We start from the raw sequence: 9,444 nt of genomic DNA on the forward strand, positions 1-9,444 counted from the left end.
TTTCCAGCAACACATTTTCAGCTCTGATCTCCAGCATCTGCAGTCCTCACTTTCTCTCAAAGATTTTAACCAAGAAGATTGGTGAGGGCAATCTAAATCGATGTGTTTATTGATGGAATCTTCCCTTGAAAAAAAGAACTGGAAATGACATCACCCACCATAAGAAACCAAGACTTATAAATAGAAAGGTGGGTCATATCACTGGAGACTCTCACTGATGATGTTACCTAGTATGGTGACGAAACGTCTGAAAATTAGCTAACTTACATACTTATCATCAACCTGAGCTACAAATCTTCTCAAAAATGGCTAAGAATTCAACGGAATTAAGTCATCTATTAACACGTTTTGACTTTCAAAAGGATCAAATATGGTATTTTAGAAATAATTAATAGCTATAAATAGTGAAGGTCCAAGAGAGACCTCACATCCAAGTACTAATATTGAAATGTTATGAACAGGTAGAAAGTTTTCAAAAAGCTAATGGAATGTTGTCCTGACAACATTCTGAAGTTTGTGCTGGGAAAATTGTCAATAGGTCTAACAATTCCTCCAATCAAGCTATTCTAGCAATTCTAATGCTGGCATTTAATTTACTGCGTGGTAAATTGGACAGACACCTTTAGACACAAGTTTGAGACAAATTTGAGAGGCCAATTTTAAACTTGCTGGGGTGCATGTGGTGGGTGGTTAGGTAAAGGTTTGAGCACTGCGTCAGGTTACTGGTTCTAACCTGCCAACTTCTAACTGTGGGCTCAGAAGCTGTTTAGCAGAGATGGGTCATTAGCTTCAACACTTCTGTCAGGTCATCTGCGGAGATATTCACATTGATTTCGGAACTTAATTGATTTTCTGGCCTTTCCAAAAATCACCAGCGCAAACAAGAACACAGCAGCAAGTCACAGGGCTGAGCTCATGATGGACATCCCTGCTGCATTATAGAGGGATACAGGACAGAAAAAGCCCTTTGGCCCATTGGGTCTGTACCACCAAAAATATGCAACGACCTGCTCTTGTACCACTTTCCCGTAGCCTTGAGTGTTATGAAAGTTCGAATGAATGTGAGATTTCCTGCCTTAGCTACCCTTCCAAACAGTGCATTCCAAACCTTCAACACCCTCTGGGTGACAAACATCTTTCTTAAAATCTCGCCTAAACTTCCTGCCTTTCTTGCCTGATTGTGTAAAGAAATTGCTGTGTTTGATCTGAAAGGTGATTCTTACACATTTGGACATCTGTTTTTCCTGGGAGGTCTGATCTATCAGATGTGCACAGGAGCTGCTGATGCTGTTTTACTTTGTAAATCACATGAGGGCCGAGATGACAACCTGCATCATGGAACTACCAGTCGATAGGAGAGAGATGCAATCTGAAAGAGGTCACAGCCCCCCAACTCAAGGTGGCCAAGCAGTGGATAAGCGCTCTCAAATTGTTGAGACACCAGTATCTCAGGAGGCTCAGGATCTTGTATTAGGTGGTAGTAGATAATTGTGGAAAAAGATCTAGGTGCTTTACCCATGGCTGTCAGCATTGCCTTTGGCTGCTTTGTGTCTGGCCTCTTTGGGTTTCTGCAGTCAGTGGCCTGCAGGTCAAGACAGGAGCCCAGTGCTGTATTTGCTGGGTCAGGCAATTATATGCACTCTGCTGCTAATGATACCAGTCAAAATGAGCAGGTTCCCAGACTTGTGGATTAGCTGGATCCCCACAGTTTGAGGGCATTATCAATTTCACCCATTTGGCAATTAAATCATTACAGACGGCTCCTCGTTGTTTCCATTAATGTGCAGCTGGTTTGTAACCAAATAAAGCTGTTTATTCAGTTGTGCGCAGGATTCCCAGGCAGCTGCTGAAATGGGGTGTTTACATCCTGAGCCAGTCCACCATCCTTGAACACTTCACATCTCAAAGCAGAGTTACTGGCTGCTGTTAGCTGCTCAGAGCGAAGGGACACCTACTAAACCGTGGCTGATGGCACCCATGGGAAACCCAACTGATGAGGCCCACTATAATAAAGGTCATAAGACAAACAGATGCATCATATATGTCTTTGACCATGCCACCAGACGCTGAAGATCATACCTTCACCTGCCTACTACTGACCTCCTCTACTACTTCTAGATATCTCGCTGTGGTCTCTTATAGATCCTAACATCACAATCAGCAATGTCTCTCTAAGACAAGGTGCAGCCTTTGAAAGTGTACATTTGATCCTGTCAGGTTTTCTCCACTCCCACTTCCAGAATTCATCAAATATCAAATATGCAACGTCCCCTTAAATACTCAAGTCGAAATCAACTTATGCAAGTCTTATCGCACCCACTAAACCTAATCGGTCAGGAAACCTGGAAGCAATATGTCAATTCAGAGATTGGGTGAAAACGTCACTGCTAGGGAACAGGAGGTTGTGCACAGAACCAGCTCCTATCATTCACCATCCCCCCACCTCAAAAAAGACACACCATACCCCACATTCAGGATATCATGAAGTGAAAGTCAAGTCTGAACTCTCCAACATACTACCAAACTATTTGCTGAAAATCATTTGCTCTGCAGCAGATGTTGTGTCTGTTGAAATATTCATGACTGGGACTTGGTTTCTCACCATTATTCAAGCCTTGCAAGCAAAACATTTGTCATGAGAAATGTAATCACTGCATTTTTCTGTTTAAAATCAAGTAAATCAAGCTTTCATGAGGGTTCATTTATGAAGTGCCTTGCTGTAAGGAAATCACCAGATATTGTCTCCCCTAAGCTGTGAATGTGCTGCTCTCAGCCAGGGTACATTATACAAATTTAAAGTGTGCTTCATCTATTTTCATGTGTTCAGCATCTACTGTCTCTCCCCAAAGTAGATTGCTCATAACTAGAAGCTTACTATTCCATACCTCATAATCTTAGTAAGTGACCAGAGCAGTCATTATTAGTGAAACCCTCCGTGAACTAAACAAGATATTGTGAAGTCTATGCTTCCATGCAATGTTCTGAAAAATAAACAAATCAATTAATGTTACTAGCCTTTCCAGACTATCCTGGAATTTCCAACACATGGCAGTGCTCAAAGTGGTCAGGAGAAAATAGCAACACAGAACTACAGGGCAGCAGAGTGCATTGAGATGACGCAAAACTATGGTGGTAGGTATAGAACCCAATTGGTACAATGATGGGGGGGGGGGTTCATTAAAGACTTAGATTGCACTGGAATCTTTGTTGGCACCATAGACAGTTAATTCCTCAAATAGTAGCTGTTTGCATTTTGGCTGCAGTAGCAGCCATTTTATGTAAGTACTTGTGATAATTTCTGTCTTTCAATCAGTTCCTTTTTCCCCACTTACCTTGCTTCATTTTACTGTACTTTGTTTTAGCCTACCTGTACAGGAATTGAGTGGTTGGGACTAACAGTGAGACTTTTTCCAGCAACCCACCCCCTAGCACACTCTGGATTCATTTCAGTCCTATCAGTTTTGATTGGAGTGGCAAATACTGTTTAAATTTTCACCCTTAGTTCCCAGAGTTTATGTATGTGGCTGCCAGTCCTTCTGAATTGTGCTGGACTTTCCAGGAATGAAAGACTAATCTCTTAAGCACTACACAAAATAAAGAACAGGGAAGAAAAGCTTGCCAATTGCTTGTAGCTGAATAGTAACGATGGCCCCTTGTCTCTTCTCTCATTAAATTGACAAATGTTGCGGTCACAAAAATCTCAACTCTCCCCACCTTTCCTCTTACCCATGGTGATGCCACACAGCAGCCACACCCACTTCAGAAGGCTGAAATAATTCTCAGACCCATTAATAGAGAGGTTACAGTGCAACATCAGGCAACCTGTGAGACACACTTCCTATGCATTTCCACACCTCCTGCACTCATGAAAACAACTTGAATTTCAAAAGTAAGCTAAAAGGCATGGAGAACTCAGTGAAACAAATCTTCTCACTTCTTTCATCGCTTGTTTTCTCAGGTTTCAGGCCTTGTGGGTGTAGGAGCAGAATATGCATTGATCAAGTCAGGTCTGCAACAAAAATGCAATTTTCCTGACAGAAACATTACCAAGGTTTTTTTAATTCTTCACAGAAACTACCCTGGAAATGTTTTCCTACAGAGCTTTGAGTTACAACCATACAATGACTGCTTGTATCATACCAGGGAACAGGCAGTACTGCAGCAGCTGTCAGCATTTTCAGAGGAAGAGGAAGAGTACAAAAGAACTTTCAAAAATACTGGATTCCAAGAGCAGTTTACCATATCAAAATTGCACACTGCAAGTACTTTGTTATGCTGAGAGCAATTCACCATGTGAGTAGTGTATTCTGGGTAAACAGTACCTTGGGAGTGCTGCATCCTGGGAGTGTAGAATCTGAGACAATATACCCTGGGAGAGCCAATACCTGGGAACACTTTGCCATAGCAGTCCTACCCAGGAGTTTTCTGATTTGAGTAGCTAAAATCATTGTGAGACATAAAAAAATACAGGAAACAGTACCATTAATTCAATTTTCTTTCTAAATCAGGCTCAATTTTTGTGGAACTCTTATGTGTAAACAGAGCATGTAGATAATTATTCAAAAATACTCGTCTAATCAAAATTGATTTCCTTTTCCATAATTACATCCTTAACTCAAGAAAAAGCTTTCATTGACAAAATAGAGACAGATAATACAAACAGATGTTTAAGCTTTCAGCTCAAAGTTGTCTTTTGCCTGTTCGGGACTTTCTCAGAGGGATTAGTAGCTGCAAGTGCATAGGTAAACTGGAGTCTGCTAAGGTTCATATTCGTGATGATTTTTCTCATTCAAAAAATGCTAGCCCTTATGTGCATCTTGGCTGCTTTCTGAAAAATGGTCACTGAGGTGCAAGATATTGTTTCTCTGGCCAGAAAACCACTTGAATATGAATTCCTTCTCTGCTCATAAACTGGTCTTTATCATCTGAAGTTATGTAATGCTATGAGACTTCTCAAAGGAATTCCAGTCCTACTCATTTTATAGCATTCCTCTTCAGCAATCAAGAAAATAAAATTATTAAATACAAAGCAAAAAGTAACAGATTATCCAAGAAAACCAGTCAATGCATGGAGCAAAATCTCTTTGCAAATGAAAAATGGCACTAATATTATACTAACCCTTTAAGAATTTTGTCTGAACCAGTCAGATTCTGAAATCTTCACATTTCATGTGGGGCCTGATTTCAACAATTGTCCACCATAAAGGAAGGTTCCACACATCTGTCCGAGTAAATAATGTTTGCTGTAAATAATTATGCTGGTTACCTCATGTCCATAAAGATAATTGGCAGCAAACTCTGTATGTTATAGAGTCATAGAGATATACAGCACAGAAGCAGACCCTTCGGTCCAACTCGTTCATGCCGACCAGATATCCTAACTTAACCTAGTCCGATTTGTTAACATTTGGCCCATATTCATGTACCCATACAGATGCTTTTTTAAAATATTGTTATGGTACCAGCCTCCAACATTTTGTCTGGCAGCTTGTTTTATACATACACCACCATCTGCATGAAAATGTTACCCCTTGTGTCCCTTTTACATTTTTACCCTCTCACCTTAAACCAATGCCCTCTGGTTCTGGACTTGCCCACCCCAGGGAAAAGACCTTGGCTATTTGCCTTATCCATGGCCCTCATGATTTTGTAAGCCTCAATACGGTCACCCTTCAGCCTCCGATGCTCCAGGGAAAACAACCCCACCCTATTCAGCCTCTCCCTATAGCTCAAATCCTCCAACCCTGGCAACATGCTTATAAATCTTTTCTGAACCCTTTCAAGTTTCACATCCTTCCTATAGCAGGGAGACCAGAATTGCACACAGTATTCTAAAAGTGGCCTAAACAATGTCCTGTACAGCTGCAACATGACCTCCCAACTCTTATACTCAATGCACTGATCAATAAAGGAAAGCATAGTAAACGCCTTCCTCACTATCTTCTTTACCCGGGACTCCACTTTCAACGAACTATGAACTGTACTCTAAGGTCTCTTTGTTCAGCAACACTCCCCAGGACCTTCTCACTACATGTATAAGTCCTACCCTGATTTGTCTTTCTAAAATGCAGCACCTCACATTTATCTAAATTAAACTCAATTTACTATTTTTTGGCCCAATGACCTATCTAATCAAGATCCCATTGTAATCTGAGGTAACTTCTTCGCGGTCCACTACACCTCCAATTTTGATGTCATCTGTAATGTTGGTTAAAAGGGAAAATCACATGAAACATTTGAAACACCTTCTCAAAGTGGATGACAGAAGGTTAGGTGATTTCTGTTTGTAATTCTGAACAGAAAGAAAGTTGCCAGGATTTTCACAACGACAGAGAGTGTTGTGTCTTAACCATTGTGTACAGTTCTGGTCACCCCATTACAGGAAGGATGTGGAAGCATTGGAAAATGTGCAGAGGAGATTTACCAGGATGTTGCCTGATCTGGAGGGAAGGTTTTATGAGGAAAGGCTGAGAGACTTGGGTCTGTTCTCATTGGAAAGAAGAAGGCTAAGGGGGGATTTGATAGAGACATACAAGATGATCAGAGGTTTAGATAGGGTAGACAGTGAAATACTTTTTCCTAAGATGATGATGTCAGCTTGTACGAGAGGGCATAGCTACAAATTGAGGGGTGATAGATTTAAGACAGATGTCAGAAGAAAGTTCTTTATGCAGAGTGTGGTAAGGGCATGGAATACCCTACCTGCTAATATAGTCACCTCAGCCACACTAGGGAGATTTAAACAATCCTTAGATAAGCACCTGGATCATTTTGGGATAGTGTTTGGGGGGGGGGGGATAGCGAGCTGAGAATAGTTCACAGGTCGGAGCAACATCGAGGGCCAAAGGCCTGTTCTACACTGTATTGTTCTATGTCCTATGTTCTAAAATGGAGAATATGAGCAAAATGTGAATGTCCTGCTCCCAAATACACCAGCTATCATCTTTGTGTGCTGGATAGGTTTCATGTATGCATATTTTGTAAAGTTAGCAGCTCATAGAAAACAGCAGATGCCAAGGTTGTGAGATTGGTGAAGTGAATGTCTGATCTTTATAGATTTGTATCCTTTGTAAAGAGTACCCCTTTGCAGATGCAATCCTATTACCTATGGTCCCAGGACACCTTTTGGAGGAGGGAAGATACCCTTCGGTTATGGTAAGATGTCCTGTGTAAGAATCCAAGTGACTTTTTGGCTGTTAAAAGTAGGCATGAATGTAAATAAAAAGTACATAAACTTACTGAAACTGTCAAGATGGATAGTGAAAAGTGCCAAGTTGAACTCACAAAATGTGTCACACCTTTAAACTCCTGCTGTCTAAATTTTGAAAAAATAAATAATTTTTTTTTAAAAACATTGTCAATTATTTCATTCTATATGCTAACGTAAGTCTGAGAGGTATAATTGCTAGATTAGTGTGACATGGCTGATTTAACAATCTAACATTACCATAGTGGGGTGCCTGCCATTTTCAAGTTTGGCAGTTTTAGATTGGCGATAAAATCATTGGAGTTGTACAATAAATTTAAGTGAGTGTGGTTATAACCACTGATGAAAATGTTTGTGGATATAAAGTGTTTGGAAATGAAAATAAGTTAAACGTAATTTTTTTAATGTGTGAGCATTTCTTAAAATATTTGATTTGATTTATTGTTGTCACATGTCACAAATTAATTGTTATCACAAATAAAAATAGACATTGAGAATTCTATATCATTTCATCTCAGTGTGAGTCCTTAGTCTGTCAATATTAAATACTTAGTTGGCATGATAACACGTAAGGGTGAATTGTGGTGATTGGTTGGCATGAGTTGATCCTGGGTTGGCATGGGACTATGAAGGGCTGTTTACAAGGGTAGGGGAGCATAAAGTGGAATAGGATGTATTAGGGATCGTGGTGTGGGATGAAGGGGTAATTTGGCATGGAAGATATGAGACATTTTTGAGGTAAGTACAGTGATATAGGTTATAATGTAGGTGGGTGGAGGGACATGGGCTGGCATGGATGGTTAAAAAAAAGGCTTATGGAGGGCATAACTGTAATATGGTGAGTTTGTTGGGGCTGAGGGGGTGCAGATACAGCCAGAGAGATTCTTTAAAACTTTTAATGCCTTTTTCAAAATATCAACAGTATTAGTGCATGCAGATAGATCTGCAGAGTCTGTCTCTGTACCTGACACACCATACTCATTATTGGATGGCCAAGTCCAACTGCTATCCAGGAATGAAAATCACAACTTGTGGACAACGGGGTCTGTTTCACAGAGTTGTGAAGTGTCCCAACTCTGCACTCCTGGCTTGTGAGCAAAATTAATGGCCAGTTTGTCAGGAAGGTTACTTAAAAATACAAGTAGAATTTCTCAGTGCATATTACCTACATTTTTTCCTTTTTGATTACAATTTGAAGTTAACTTGGCACAGTGTGAAATTGTTAAGAGGAAAATTATGCTGTCAAAAAATTTCTTGTAAAATAAAAAAATAGTTTCACTGACATCTTTAGGAAACTTGCCAAGCTTACCTGCTCTGTTTGTGACCCCAGTACCATAGTAAACTGATTTACTCAAACCTGCCATCTAAAATGGGCTAACAAGATTCTTAGTTGTACAAAACCATGTGCAAAAAGACAATGCACCACTTTCTTTACAGGTCATTCGGAGATGGGAAGTAAATGGAAGGCCCTGCAGGGACGCCTTCATCTTTAGAATTAATTCTAATACTGAGATAGAGTAGCAATGGTTTTTACTTCCATGGATCCCATGGGAAAGAGTTGAAAGGAGTAATTGCATGCGTGTGACTATTTTTTATGATAATCACTTTGCCACTACATCAAAACCCTTAGGGCTTTGGAAATGGGTACAACTTTTCTAGTGGAAAAATTTACTGCTAAGTTTCTGTCCAATCTCAAAAGCTGCTGCCAACTGGATATTATGTGCAAACTTTTCTTTTCCTGAGCAGTCACTTCACAATTAGGGCATTGACAGTGTTCAAACTTTAGCTCTGTGTGTTCTGCAATTAGAAGCTTCTACTCTTTGCCAAATGATAAACCATATCATATGCAATTTGACCATTATAATACAAGAATCCCTATGCTGGCCTTTCTGTAAAGTTCCCCAAACTATCCAAGGAACTGAAGTGAAACATGACAGAACTATTCAGTAGTGATAGCTGTAGTGCACAAAGCTTTATGAAACATGTTGTCACCCTCAGTATTCAGATGGAAAAAGTCAGGACTTCAGATGCTGGAGAGTCAGAGTTGAAAAGTGTGGCGCTGGAAAAGCACAGCAGGTCAGGCAGCAGCCAAGAAGCAGGAGAGTAGACGTTTTGGGCAGAATATGGGAGGTTAAGAGGGCTCAGATATAAATAAGAGGGTGATGTTGGGTCTGGGGGGAAGGTAGCTGGGAAAGCAATTGGTAGATCCAGGTGGGGTGATTGCCCCTACGCTCTCG

The sequence above is a fragment of the Chiloscyllium plagiosum genome, chromosome 13, assembly GCF_004010195.1.
Source record: "Chiloscyllium plagiosum isolate BGI_BamShark_2017 chromosome 13, ASM401019v2, whole genome shotgun sequence".
Taxonomy (NCBI): Eukaryota; Metazoa; Chordata; class Chondrichthyes; order Orectolobiformes; family Hemiscylliidae; genus Chiloscyllium; species Chiloscyllium plagiosum.